Source organism: Erythrolamprus reginae, chromosome 1, assembly GCF_031021105.1.
Source record: "Erythrolamprus reginae isolate rEryReg1 chromosome 1, rEryReg1.hap1, whole genome shotgun sequence".
NCBI classification, from domain to species: Eukaryota; Metazoa; Chordata; class Lepidosauria; order Squamata; family Dipsadidae; genus Erythrolamprus; species Erythrolamprus reginae.
The window spans coordinates 24,862,637-24,878,106 of NC_091950.1; the positions used below are offsets into that span (position 1 = coordinate 24,862,637).

General features: G+C 40.9%; 1 long non-coding RNA gene across 1 annotated transcript; it reads right to left on the reverse strand.

The window, feature by feature from the left end:
- Positions 1 to 2,820: 2,820 nt before the first annotated feature.
- Positions 2,821 to 15,215, reverse strand: LOC139164796 (uncharacterized). The gene is made up of 3 exons (XR_011558699.1): positions 15,158 to 15,215; positions 13,414 to 13,477; positions 2,821 to 3,007 (listed from the first exon to the last, which is right to left on the reverse strand). It is a non-coding gene; the product is annotated as an uncharacterized lncRNA (long non-coding RNA).
- Between the last annotated feature and the right edge of the window lie 255 nt (positions 15,216 to 15,470).

A 15,470-nucleotide genomic window follows, 5' to 3' on the forward strand; every position in this document is an offset into this window, starting at 1 on the left:
CATGGCAAAGACACGTCAATTTTGCAGTATGCCCCATTTATTCCACCCTTCGCTTTCGTAATGTATATGTATATACAGTGATACCTTGTCTTACAAACTTAATTGGTTCCGGGACGAGGTTCTTAAGGTGAAAAGCTTGTAAGATGAAACAATGTTTTCCATAGGAATCAATGGAAAAGCGATTAATGCATGCAAGCCCAAAATTCACCCCTTTTGCCAGCTGAAGCGCCCGTTTTTATGCTGCTGGGAATCCCCTGAGGCTCCCCTCCATGGGAAACCCCACCTCTGGACTTTTGTCTTTTTGCGATGCTGCAGGGGAATCCCAGCAGCGGAATCCCAGCATCGCAAAAACGAGTGCTTCGCTGGCAACGGAAGTCCGAAGGTGGGGTTTCCCGTGGAGGGGAGCCTCAGGGGAATCCCAGCAGCGCAAAAACGAGTGCTTCGCTGGCAACGGAAGTCCGAAGGTGGGGTTTCCCATGGAGGGGAGCCTCAGGGGAATCCCAGCAGTGCAAAAACGAGTGCTTCGCTGGCAACGGAAGTTTGGAAGTGGGGTATCCCAGCGGTGGCGATGGGTTTGTAAGGTGAAAATAGTTTGTAAGAAGAGGCAAAAAAATCTTAAACCCCGGGTTTGTATCTCAAAAAGTTTGTATGACGAGGCGTTTGTAAGACGAGGTATCACTGTACTAGTATATATGGATATATCAGGAGTGGTTTCCTTTTATCTTTTCCTACAGGTCCGCATTGCAACCCCTTGCACGATTTCACTTCCACGCACTTCCCTAGAAGTTCCTTGTAGCTCCCTGTGTGATTTGTGGTTGCGATAATTTTCCCTTCCGATGAATGAATGCACAGCTGCTATATGGGTCATTCTTTGTCAAGTGGACCAGATGTCCACTTGACTGATTTTTGCAGCCTTATTTGAAAAGAAACCATCACAAAAACAACAGAGATGATAGAAACAAAGGAGCTCTTTCTAATAAAATAAAAATGAAGATGATTGAACGTGAGAAAACAGGGGGCTCTGTTTCATCACCTTCAATCATCTTCATTAGAAAGAGCAAGATTTTTTTCTATCGCTCTCTGTTTTCTCTGTTTTCAATCATCTTCATTTTTATTTGAGTAGAAAGAGCATGTTTTTTCCTATCATATACGTTGTTTTTGTGATGGTTTCTTTTCATGGGTGAAATTGCATAAGCCATAATTCAGCTAACCATGGGTTAAACCATGGATATTTATTTTTTTATTTGTCTTGTCAATTACATATTGGGGGTATGTAAAGATATAATAATATCAGTATACATGATACTAGTAAGAAAATAGAAATACATTTTAGATATAATAATATTCATATACATGATACATATTCATATACAGGGGTACCTCTACTTAAGAACTTTTCTAGATAAGAACCGGGTGGTCCAGATTTTTTTGCCTCTTCTTTTAAAAAAAAAATATTTTTATTGAATTTTTTAAAAAGACAAACAAAGACATACAACACTAAACATTTAAGGAGCTACCATTGCTCCGCTTGTCGTAGAAGTCTATCTAATACAGAAATATAAAAAATCCTAACTGTAATCAGATCTAAGCAGAGATACCACACATGTAAGTTACATTCTTATTAAATTCAACTCTATATTTTTAATATTAAACTTATTAATTAAATTTCTTTATATTTTAAAATATTCTATACTTATACAAAAGGAGAAGGAAAAGGGAAAAAAAGTTTATTAGTAATACTATTTACCATTTCATTCTATATTATAATTAATACCATTTTTAAAATTCCACCAATTGTATACTCTGTCCCATGTTTTATAATATTCTGTTTCAGTTTGATTATTTAAACGTTTAGTCATCATATCTAGTTCTGCACATTCTATAATTTTTTTAAATACTCCAGTATCTTTTGGTATTATTTTTTCTTTCCATTTCTGTCAAATACAATTCGGGCCGCAGCCAATATATGTATTATTAAATAATAAGTTTCTTTTTTATACTTTATATTTGAAATACCCAATAAAAAGAGTTCAGGAGATTTTTTTTATCTTCTCCGTTGTTATTTCATTTATCCAATTCTCTACTTTGTTCCAAAATATTTTGCCTCTTCTTAAGAACCATTTTCTACTTAAGAATCCGATCCCGGAAAAATTTCCCGGGAAATTTGAGAGCAGCACAAAGGCCCTACCAGTTTCCTGCCATTCCCCCTTTAATCCCAGCCATTTCAGGCTTTTCTGGGCTGCCAGAGGAGCCTTTCGGTGGTGCTTAAGGAGGCTTTGGCAGCCCAGAGCGAATGAAGGGAGGTGTATGCTCCTTCTCGTCTCTTTTTTTTTCTTTTAAACCTTAAAGTTTTGGAAATCTTTGATTCCCCTCACCTCACCTTCTTCCTTCAGCAGCAAACTGTCCTCCTCCTCTTCTTCCTCCTCCTCCTCCCACCCAAATTCCAAGCTTTTATTTCTTTCCTAATGGGTTTGCATGCATTATTTGCTTTTACATTCCTGTGGGAAAAATCGCTTCGACTTACAATTTTTTCTACTTAAAAACCTGGCCACGGAACGAATTAAGTTCTTAAGTAGAGGTACCACTGTACATGATACGATACATGATAAGAAAGGGACATCGGAAAAGAGCAGCCCCTGTGCTTGTAGGAGAAAGTGCTAGAAAGGAGAAAAAAAGGTAAGATAAACACAACTTTTGAGTTATAGGGGAAAAAAAAGGCTACAGTGAGCCAAGCGTAATAAAAGTAGATTCGTCGACTCACCAGATACTGAGAAGATGCTCAGGAAAACAATTAAGGACCAGAAGGAAGAACCAGCCATCTTTTTAGCTCCGTTTCTTCAGGTCTAATGCTGTTTTATGCCCTACCACGAACTCAGCAAGACTCAACCTCAAATTTCCGGGAAGGCCTTTGTTTTATTATTCCCAGTGATGTCCTTGACGGAAGACTTTTGCAACCAAACAAGAAGAGAAATGATAATCCCTGTTGTTTGTTTTGGCTTGGAAACCTCTGGAAAAAAATCACGTGAAATATCAATGAAAGTAAACTTTGAGGAAATTGTTTGCTTTCGATTTGAACTCTGACCTTTGATTTGAACATACCTGCAGACATGTTCCTGGAAGGGGAGGGTGGACAGATTTTCTATCCCTCCTCCAATGAAGCCTTTTATTTATCTATTTATTTTAATATTTTTATTTTCATACTTTTTACCCTTAACCCTCTCCCTCCCTTCCCTCAGTTTTTCCTTATTCATAGTCCCAACCAGGTCAGAGTTCTAGACAGTTTCTTCTTTATGTCTTAGAAACATAGAAACATAGAAGTCTGACAGCAGAAAAAGACCTCCTGGTCCATCTAGTCTGCCCTTATACTATTTTCTGTATTTTATCTTAGGATGGATATATGTTTATCCCAGGCATGTTTAAATTCAGTTACTGTGGATTTATCTACCACGTCTGCTGGAAGTTTGTTCCAAGGATCTACTACTCTTTCAGTAAAATAATATTTTCTCATGTTGCTTTTGATCTTTCCCCCAACTAACTTCAGATTGTGTCCCCTTGTTCTTGTGTTCACTTTCCTATTAAAAACACTTCCCTCCTGGACCTTATTTAACCCTTTGACATATTTAAATGTTTTGATCATGTCCCCCCTTTTCCTTCTGCCCTCCAGACTATACAGATTGAGTTCATTAAGTCTTTCCTGATACGTTTTATGCTTAAGACCTTCCACCATTCTTGTAGCCCGTCTTTGGACCCATTCATTTTTATCAATATCTTTTTGTAGATGAGGTCTCCAGAACTGAACAAATGTGGTTTCACCAGTGCTCTATACAGCAGGATCACAATCTCCCTCTTCCTGCTGCCAAGCATTCTACTTGCTTTCCCTACTGCCTGACCGCACTGTTCATCCATTTTGATACTGTCAGAAATCACTACCCCTAAATCCTTCTCTTCTGAAGTTTTTGCTAACATGCTAACACAGAACTGCCAATACAATACTCATATTGAGGATTCCTTTTCCCCAAGTGCATTATTTTACATTTGGAAACATTAAACTGCAGTTTCTATTGCTTTGACCACTTATCTAGTAAAGCTAAATCATTTGCCATATTACAGACACCTCCAGGAATATCGACCCTATTGCACACTTTAGAGTCATAGACAAATAGGCAAACCTTCCCTACTCAACCTTCCCCTATGTCAATCACAAACATATTAAAAATAATAGGACCCAGAACAGACCCTTGCGGCACACCGCTTGTAACCAGGCTCTGCTCAGAATACTCGCCATTAACAACAACCCTCTGATGTCTACACTTCAGACAGCTGCAAATCCACTGAACTATCCAGGGATTAAGTCCAATCTTCACTAACTTTTTATCAGCTCTTTATGTGGCACTGTATCAAAGGCTTTGCTGAAGTTCAGATAGGCAATATCCACGGCGCCACCTTCATCCAATACCTTTGTGACATAGTCAAAAAAATCAATGAGTTCAGTCTATTAAATATTAATAAGAAAAGAATGACAGTGTAACAATTGTTCCCCCACTCAAGGTAATCCCCCTAAAAACAGAAATCTGCTGACTCTCAAAGCCTGGAGAATATTTATTTGTTTGTTCGTTTGTTTGATTTCTAAGCCTCCTTTCTCCTGAGACTCAGCTGAGATATCCAGCTCTGCAAAACTTACAAAAGATTGTTTGGTGGAAATTGAATTTTTAATATGTTATATAAATAAAATAACTAAAACTTTGGGAAAAAAGCCTTACAAAAGATGTTGGGTGAGGGAAACTGGTTTGGAGAGATCGCTTGCAAAAACAATCTTCAGAGAGTTATTGTTAACGGTGAGTATTCTGAGGAGAGTCAGGTTACAAGCGGTGTGCCACAAGGGTCTGTTCTGGGTCCTATTCTTTTTAATATGTTTGTGAGTGACATAGGGGAAGGTTTGCCTATTTGCCGATGACTCTAAAGTGTGCAATAGGGTTGATATTCCTGGAGGCGTCTGTAATATGGTAAATGATTTAGCTTTACTAGATAAATGGTCAAAGCAATGGAAACTGCAGTTTAATGTTTCCAAATGTAAAATAATGCACTTGGGGAAAAGGAATCCTCAATCTGAGTATTGTATTGGCAGTTCTGTGTTAGCAAATACTACAGAAGAAAAGGATTTAGGGGTAGTGATTTCTGACAGTCTCAAAATGGATGAACAGTGCAGTCAGGCGGTAGGGAAAGCAAGTAGGATGCTTGGCTGCATAGCTAGAGGTATAACAAGCAGGAAGAGGGAGATTATGATCCCGCTATATAGAATGCTGGTGAGACCACATTTGGAATACTGTGTTCAGTTCTGGAGACCTCACCTACAAAAAGATATTGACAAAATTGAACGGGTCCAAAGACGGGCTACAAGAATGGTGGAAGGTCTTAAGCATAAAACGTATCAGGAAAGACTTAATGAACTCAATCTGTATAGTCTGGAGCAGTGATTTTCAACCTTTTTTGAGCCGCGGCACATTTTTTACATTTACGAAACCCTGGGGCACATTGAGCGGGGCGGGGAGGGCTAAAAAAAGTTTGGACAAAAAAATTCTCTCTCTTTCTCTCTTTCGCTCTATTTCTCTCTCCCTCTTTCTCTCCCTACCTTCCTCTTTCTTTCTATCTCTCTATCCCTCTTTCTTTCTCTTCCTTCCTTCCTCTCTTTTTTGCTCTTTCTCTCTCCCTCCCTACCTCCCTCTATGTCTTTCTCTCTCTCTCCTTCCCTCCCTCTCTTTCTCTCTCTCTCTTGCTTTCTTTCTCTCTCTTTCTCTATCTCTTGCTTTCTTTCTCTTGTTCTCTTTCTCTCTCTCTTGCTTTCTTTATCTCTCTCTTGTTCTCTTTCTCTCTCTCTTGCTTTCTTTCTCTCTCTCTTGTTCTCTATCTCTCTCTCTCGCTCTTTCTCTCTCTTGCTTTCTTTCTCTTTCTCTCTCTCTCTCTCTTGCTTTCGTTCTCTCTCTGAGCTTCGCGGCACACCTGACCATGTCTCACGGCACACTAGTGTGCCACGGCACACTGGTTGAAAAACACTGGTCTGGAGGACAGAAGGAAAAGGGGGGACATGATCGAAACATTTAAATATATTAAAGGGTTAAATAAGGTCCAGGAGGGAAGTGTTTTTAAAAAGAAAGTGAACACAAGAACAAGGGGACACAATCTGAAGTTAGTTGGGGGAAAGATCAAAAGCAACATGAGTAAATATTATTTTACTGAAAGAGTAGTAGATCCTTGGAACAAACTTCCAGCAGACGTGGTAGATAAATCCATAGTAACTGAATTTAAACATGCCTGGGATAAAGATAGATCCATCCTAAGATAAAATACAGAAAATAGTATAAGGGCAGACTAGATGGACCAGGAGGTCTTTTTCTGCCGTCAGACTTCTATGTTTCTATGTTTCTATGTTTCTATCTTGGAATGATTCTTGGTAGTCAACATAACGTGAGCCAACTGTGAAAAACAATCTTAGGCTGGGTCCAATCTCAGGGACTAATCCTTGCATTTTATTTCCCAGTTGTTCTGTCGGGCTCTCTGGTAGAATCCTCCCAAAAATGCACAGATACAATTTCAGACACACACACGTTTGAAAATTCAAAACAATGTTCTTTATAATGAAAATTCACATAAACTAAGCCCTCTTTTGGTATAGCAAAGAGCTCTCATCTCCAAACAAACTGGTAATTTGTACAAGTCCCTTATCAGTTCTGAGATACTTAGCTTGCAGCTGTGAGACAATTCACAGTCCTTCTTCTTTCACAAAGTGAAACACACTTTGCCCTGGTTTAGTTTCAAAGCGGGGAAAAATCAGCACACAAAAGGTCAAAGTCATTAAAGCAGTCACGAAACACAATGATCAGATAATCCTCCACAATGGCCAAACCCACAGGCTGCTATTTATAGCAGCCTCACTAATTACCACAGCCCCACCCAACCACAGGCAGCCTCATTTTCTTTGATAATAATCTCTCAGTTGTTGTTGCCTATGCATCGCTCTCCGCATGCGTGGCTGTATCATTAACTCTTGTTCCGAATCCAAGGAGGATCTAGATAATTGATCTCCTTCTGAGCTGTCTGCCACACTCTCCTCCTCCCTGTCACTCATGTCTTCTTGGTCAGAGGAGCCTTCAGATTCCACCGGGGGCAAAACAGGCCTGCAGCATGTGGATGTCTCCCCTACATCCACAGTCCTTGGGGCAGGAGCTGGGCCAGAGCTAACCACAACACCAGTGATTAGTCCTGAAGACAGGGGTGATGCCCAGTTCTGAACACTGTAATTTTAAAAGGCTTTAGACACACAAATAGCGTCAGGGAAGGACAATAAAGATGACTGGGAGAAAGCTGTTCACAGGATCTTGTCAGGAAATAAAAAGTGTGATTGATAAACTTAAAAGCAGATGGAGCTATCTTGACTTTTTTGTCCATCCTCCATGGTTATCCCTGATCAGGAGTCTAGAAAGTGAGCCAGGCCATAGAGGTAATTTCATATAATAATTATCTAGGGCTAGAACCCAGGTGTTCTTTCGAGCTCTCTGGTAGAATCCCCCCAAAAATGCACAGGTACAATTTCAGACACACACATGTTTGAAAATTCAAAACAATGTTCTTTATACCGAAAATGCAAATAAACAGAGCACTCTTTTGGTAGAGCAAAGAGCACTCGTCTCCAAACAAATTGGTAATTTGTACAAGTCCCTTATCAGTTCTGAGATACTTAGCTTGCAGCTGTGAGGCAATTCACAGTCCTTCTTCTTTCACAAAGTGAAACACACTTTGCTCTGGGTTACTTTCAAAGCAGGAAAAATCAGCACACAAAAAGTCCAAGTCAGTAAAGCCGGCACGAAACACAATGATCAGATAATCCTCCACAATGGCCAAACCCACAGGCTGCTATTTATAGCAGCCTCACTAATTACCACAGCCCCACCCAACCACAGGTGGCCTCATTTTCTTTGATAATAATCTCTCAGTTGTTGTTGCCTATGCATCGCTCTCCGCATGGGTGGCTGTATCATCAACTCTTATTCTGAATCCAAGGAGGAGCTAGATAATTGATCTCCTTCTGAGCTGTCTGCCACACTCCTCCTCCTCCCTGTCACTCATGTCTTCTTGGTCAGAGGAGCCTTCATCATCAGATTCCACCGGGGGCAAAACAGGCCTGCAGCATGTGGATGTCTCCCCCACATCCACAGTCCTTGGGGCAGGAGCTGGGCCAGAGCTAACCACAACACCAGTGATTAGTCCTGAAGTTCTGAACACTGTAATTTAAAAAGGCTTTAGACACACAAATAGTGTCAGGGAAGGATAATAAAGATGACTGGGAGAAAGCTGTTCACAGGATCTGATCAGGAAAAAAAAGTGTGATTGATACACTTAAAAGCAGATGGAGCTCTCTTGACTTTTTTGTCCATCTTCCATGGTTATCCCTGATCAGGAGTCTAGAAAGTGAGCCAGGCCATAGAGGTAATTTCATATAATAATTAAGTATCTAGGGCTAGAACCCAGGGGTCTATGAGTTCTAGCGTCAATGCCAAGATTGCTTCTATAGGAATCATAGACACGGAAAGTTCCAATTAAAATATGATAATAATAATTGGTTTAGTTTTTTGGTATAACAAACTGTGTATGATATGTGTACAATATACATATAAAAATAAAGATCTTCAGGGAGCTAAATATCTAACAAAGAATACATATAATCTATTATAGATAAAATATGGACAACCAAAATGATTCATAGTTGTATTTGCCAGAATATAAAGACCTTTAATAACAGAAGAAGTTATGTTTTCTCTCCTCTCATGATGATGTAAATTATACATTGATTGTTATTTGTAACGATGTTGTTGTTGTTGTTGTTGTTGTTGTTGTTGTTTTGTTTTTGTACTTTGTAAATGTGTATTTTTTTGGTTGTTATGGTTTTAAAAAATTACAATGAATTTTTTTTTTTTTAAAGGAATCATAGACACAGAGACATGGTTTTCTGAGCAAAGCTGTTCCAAGCTAGGAAAACCTCTCTTTGGGTCTGAAATCTCTTATGTTCAAAGACCTTTTCTTTCTGGGTATTGTTGTGGTTGGCTCTGGGCCAACTCCTGCAGCTGGGAATTTTGATGTTGATTTATGGGAATCCTCAGTTTATCAGAGACCTGTTTTGGTGCCAGCAAAATCGGACGGTGAAGCTGGCTCACAGTCAGAGGCAGACAGTGGGGAAGAGGAGATAGGCAGGGAGATGGGCGTAGCCAGCCCACCAGTCAGTGCTCCAATTAGGGAGTCATCAGAATCAGAGGAGGACCCACTTGTGGATGCCTGTGTGCACAGGCTTGTGGCACGAAGGGACCAGTTGCGCAGGCGTCTCAGAAGATAAGAGAGCACACCTGTTTAAGGGGTAATTATGCTAATGAGTTCATGACAACTAAGGGCATTGGGAAGCGTGGGCTGTGGGCGTTTATCCGCGTGGGAAAGAGAGAATTCTGAAAGAAGATTGCAACAGCATGGAGAGTTCGTTGTATTCAAGGACTCTAGTGAACTTTGGATATTTCATTGTCAAAGAGCTTTGAGGACTTTTGGCATGTGTGCTGGGTGGATTTACAGCTGCCTTATCTACTCCTTTGTTTTGGCACGCTTCAGCACCAAAGGACTTTCGGGTGAGAGAAATTGAACTCCTCTCCAAGCTTGTGTTTCAAGATGTTTATAAACTTGATTTATTCCTACTGATTGTGTGTGTTTGAAACTTATTCCGAACTCACTGGGGGCTAATTGCCAATAGCCTAGCATAACAAGTATCAGAGACCTCTCTTGCTCAGGACTTGCATTTATTTTTTTAGAGCAAATTTCTTGTGCATACAAGTATGAAAGATTAACTTTACTAATTTAGTTACAAAGGATTAATGGTTAATACATAACATATAGTATATAGACAGATCATATCAAGGTGTGATTGCTAACTAAACAGAAGAATGTTTAATTAACTTTTACCTCAGACAAACAGAAGGGAGAGCTGAGTAAATAATCTTAACATCAAGCAGAACAGAGAGCTGAATAAATAATCAATATTTACCAAGACAGGCATTCCACATTGTGTTGTGGTTCAGCCTGAGGCTGCTCGGGGACCGGCTGTGTCTCTGCTGGCTCCATGCCCGGAGGAGGATGACAGCGAAGAGGAGGGGGCTGAACAGTCGGACGGGGGAGAGGAAAGTCAGGAATGGGATGAAGGAGAACAGCATGAGAGCCCCCGGGGGGGGGCTCTCCCCAGCCAGTAGCTTGGAGTCATTAGGTGATGAAGCACAAGCCGTCATTGACATGTGACAGAGACGTTCAGATCAAAGAAAGGAGAAATTAAAGAAGTATTATCAGCACTGAATTAGGAACAGCTGGGCTTGGGTGTGGTCCTCCTTAGCAGGGTTTAAAAGGCAGGCAAGCCCTTGAAGCCATGTGGAGTGTTATCAGTTGGAGTTACGTTGTCCTGCTTTGTTCTCGATGTCTCTGTTCCTGGCTTGTGGCCCAGCAGTTTGGAAGACCCGTGGGAGGTGTAGGTCTGCTATCTACAGCCTCATCTTGGCAGCAAGAATCCTGCATTGCTGCATGGACTTTTGCCTTCGTGGTTATATTTGAAGATACAGCGTTTTCCTGTTTGTAAGGACATTTTCTGTTACCTGTGTTTTTCTTGAATTTTATAAACTGCCTTTGCCTTTTACCAGTGTGTCTGGATTCTCTTTTTGGGTTGGTCTTGGCTTCCGGAGTGACCCAGACAGAACACATTCTTTGGTAAAGATTGATGACAACCTACAGGCTTCCAGGCCTGGCATCCAGTCCAGCGGTGGGTTGCTCCTGGTTCAGCCTGGTTCTGAGAAAATGGTAGCTGCAGGAGGCTCCACCCACCCACCTAGGATGCTTCTGCTCATGCACAGGAGTATTGCAGGTGCACGCAAGTGCATGCATGAACTGGTAGTAATGGGTTTTTAGAACTCACTACTGATCTAGTCCCACCCTTGGCATGAAAGCCAGCTGGGCATTGCTAACCCACTCACTCTTTCCCATCCCAACCTACCTCACAGGGTTGTTTTTGAGAAGAAGTAGGAGGAGGAGGAAGTATTAGGTATTTTGCTGCTTTGAGTTCTTCATAGTAATATAAACACAGAATATAAAATGAAAAATAAATCACCTCAAGGCTCGACTACTGTAATGCTCTCTACATAGGGCTACCTTTGAAAAGTGTTCGGAAACTTCAGATCGTGCAGAATGAAGCTGCAAAAGCTATCATGGGCTTTCCTAAATATGCCCATGATACACCAACACTCCGCAGTCTGCATTGGTTGCCGATCGGTTTCCGGTCACAATTCAAAGTGTTGGTTATGACCTATAAAGCCCTTCATGGCATCGGACCAGAATATCTCCAGGACCGTCTTTTGCTGCACGAATCCCTGGGACCAGTTAGGTCCCACAGAGTGGGCCTTCTCCGGGTCCCGTCGACTAAACAATGTAATTTGGCAGGACCAAGGGGAAGAGCCTTCTCTGTGGGGGCCCCAACCCTCTGGAACCAACTCCCCCCAGATATCAGAGTTGCCACTACCCTCCTTGCCTTTCGTAAGCTCCTTAAAACCCACCTCTGTCGTCAGGCATGGGGGAATTGAGATTTTCCCTTCCCCCTAGGGTTATAAAATTTATGCATGGTATGTTTGTATGTATGATTGGTTTCTTAAATTGGGGTTTTTTTTACATTACTTTTAATATTAGATTTGTTCATATTGTCTTTTTACTGTTGTTAGCCGCCCCGAGTCTGCGGAGAGGGGCGGCATACAAATCTAATAAATAGATAGATAGATAGATAGATAGATAGATAGATAGATAGATAGATAAACAAACAAACAAACAAACAAACAAACAAATACCAAGATAGATACCAAGCATCTACGAATGTTCTTGAAAATAATGGTTTGAAAGGAGATATGATTAGCACCTTCTGGAATCAAAATAAATGTACAGAATAAAAATGTTTTAGAGGTGGGAGAAGTTACTCCCATTTAATTGGCATAGCAATTATTTCTTGGGGATATTATTTTTGTTTGCACAACTCTAAAGTCTAAAAAAAAAAGCTCTTCTGGTTTCCAAATCAAGTTTCATTTCCTTCTATATGTGTATTTGGCTGAACTGGGAATTCCCACCCAAGATTGAAGATTAAAGTCAGAACATTTATTGGACTTCCTCTTCTAAAGAAATAAACCTCACTTCTAGAATTACTGCCTTATCTTGCCGAAAGAACAGTACAGTACTGTGAGACTCAAAGATTGCTGAGCTAAAAAGAATTTTCTTGATGTCAGCCCGTGATCCACAGAGATGGAAATGTTCTTTCACAGCTTTCTTCTTCGGAATGCTTCCATTATATTCTTAGGGCAGATATTAATAGATAGGTAGATCATATTTCATTGATCCAAGATGGCGCCGACGAAGGCTGCCTCGGTGAAATGCTCTCAATAACAGGGTGGTGAAAATATTTATTGACTCCTCACATCCTGGACACAAACTGTTTCAACTCCTACCCTCAAAATGTCGCTACAGAGCATTGCACACCAAGACAACTAGACACAAGAACAGTTTTCCCCCGAACACCATCACTCTACTAACAAATAATTTCCTCAATACTGTCAAACTTTTTACTAAGTCTGCACTTCTATTTCTACTAGTTTTTTTCCTCATCATTCCTATCATCCTTTTGATTGTTTCTTCATTGCTTATTTGACCCCTGTGACAATCATTAAGTGTTGTACCACATGTTTCTTGACAATTGGACTGCCATTTGGCTAGGATGCTGTAGGGTTTCTGCTTAGGCAGGGGGTTGGACTTGATGACCCGCATGGTCCCTTCCAACTCTAACAATAAATAAATAAACAAACAAACAAACAAACAAACAAATAAATAAAAGTCTATGTTTTCTTTTATGTACACTGAGAGCATATGCACCAAAACAAATTCCTTGTGTGTCCAAACACACTTGGCCAATAAAGAATTCTATTCTGTTCTGTTCTATTAATTAGCTCAATTACTGCAATGCTCTCTACATGGGCCTATCTTTAAAGAACATTCGGAGACTGCAGCTAGTCCAAAACGCAGCCATGCGAGCCATCATGGGCTTTCCAAGGTATACACGTGAGTCACCCTCACTCCACGAGCTACATTGGCTACTGATTGGTCTCCGAACGCAAGTTAAGGTATTGATTTGCGGAGCACGTATTTATTTACTTTTATTTATTTATTTGTTTCGTCAAGTACATATTGGTGGTATGCAAAGATATAACAATATTCACTCTGCAAAGCCCGGGCTGCAAATGCTGTGACAATGATGCCCACACATGTCTGCCCAATATGTGGCAGAACATTTCGTGTCCATATAGACCTTACCAGCCACCTGCAATCAAATTGTTGTGAGCTGCTCTGAGTCTCCGGAGAGGGGCGGCATACAAATCTAATAAATAAATAAAATAAATAAATAAATCGTGCATGGCCCACAAATCATTAGATGTCCAGATCCTCCTCAAACACGATGGACGGACATCATCAAAATATAGATTATTACCTAGAATGCTCTACAGGGCTTAGGACCAGATTACAGTGGTACCTTGTCATACGAACCCTCGTCATACGAACTTTTCAAGATACAAACACAAGGTTTGGATTTTTTTTGCCTCTTCTTATGAACTTTTTTCACCTTATGAACCCGCCGCTGCCGCCTCTGTAATGCCCCGCCTCCAGACTTCCGTTGCAAGCGAAGTGCTCGTTTTTGCGATTCTGGGATTCCCCTGAGGCTCCCCTCCATGGGAAATCCCACCTCCTGACTTCCGCGTTTTTGCAATGCTGTAGGGAAATCCCAGGAGGGGAATCCAAGGATCGCAAAAACAGGCGCTCCACTGGCAACGGAAGTCCGGAGGTGGGGTTTCCCAGTGAGGGAAGCCTCGGCAAAATCGCACCATCATAAAAACACGGAAGTCCTCGAAACCCCACCTCCGGACTTCTGTGTTTTTGCGATGGTGCGATTTCGCTGAGTCTTCCTCAGTTTGTGTCCAAAATATCTATAGATATTTTCACAGCCCTCTTTCTAGCTCATGCAGCATATAGGCCCTCAATGGAGGACAGGTTGGTAGCAATTGTTTTCTCTGCAGTCCTAACTATCTGTTGAAATCCGTACCCGTCCTGCTTGGTTGTGATATCAAGCCACACAATTATAGAAGAACAAATAACAAATTTAATCATTCCTCTATAGCAGTGATTTTCATCCTTTTTTGAGCCGTGGCACATTTTTTACATTTACAAAATCCTGGGGCACACCACCAACCAAAATGACACAAAATGACACAAAATGACAGTACATATTATACATATTATCCCCCCCTTGAGTATATATGTGTGTGTGTGTGTGTGTGTATACACACTCTTGAACCATTCCCCAAAACAGGTGAGGGCTGGGTTTTTTTCCTCTCTTATTCTTTGGGTGCTTTTTATCATATGTTTTAAATCAAAAGTCACTTCTCTCTGTCTCTTGTTTCTCTCTCTTTCCTCTCATTCTCTGCCTCAATTAATCATTTTCTCATTTCTCTTTTTTTCTACCCTTTTTCTCTCATTTCTCTCTCTCCCTTCCTCTCCTTCTCTCTCTCTCTTGCTTTCTTTCTCTCTGTTGCTTTCTTTCTCTCTCTTTCTCTCTCTCTCTCCCCCCCTCTCTCTCTTGCTTTCTTATTCCCTCTCTTGCTTTTTTCTCTTTCTCTTTCTCTTTCTCTCTCTCTCTCTCTTTCTCTCTCCCCCCTCTCTTGCTTTCTTTCTCTTCCTTTTTCTTCCTTTTTCTTTCTCTTTCTTTCTCTCTCTCTCTCATTCTCTTTCTCTCTCTCTTTCTCTCTCCCCTCTCGTGGCACACCTGACCATGTTCCGCGGCACACTGGTTGAAAAACACTGCTCTATAGAACTGTATAACAGCAACTCCTGGGGCAGCCTGAGCTTTCTGAATTGGCACAGGAAAGACATTGTATTTTAGGCTGAATTGGCAATGGAAGTAACTCTTGGTGATGTCATCAACCTCAACCTTCCATTTTCCATGACAGAGGTTTACTCAAATATATTTTCTTCAAGCAAGGATTTAAGGGGAAAAAAATCTCACCTGTTATGTCCTGAGAAGCTGGGAAGTTTTCACTCCATAAGGAAGGAATAAGGAAGTAGAGCAGAAAAATTCTGATTGGCTCCTTCCCAAAAGGGCTCCCTATTTAAACCCCTGCCAAAAGCTGGCAGGGGCTGATGTTTGCTCACTAAAACCAATAAAGAGTTGAAGTCTCACTGCCAGTCTCCTGCCTCTTCAGTGTCAATATCTACTGCAACGTCCTTCCTGTCAAGGATTACTTCAGCTTCAACCAATCAACTAAACATGAGCCAACAATGTGCAGCAGCAGCTAAAAAAGCCAACACCATCCTAAGCT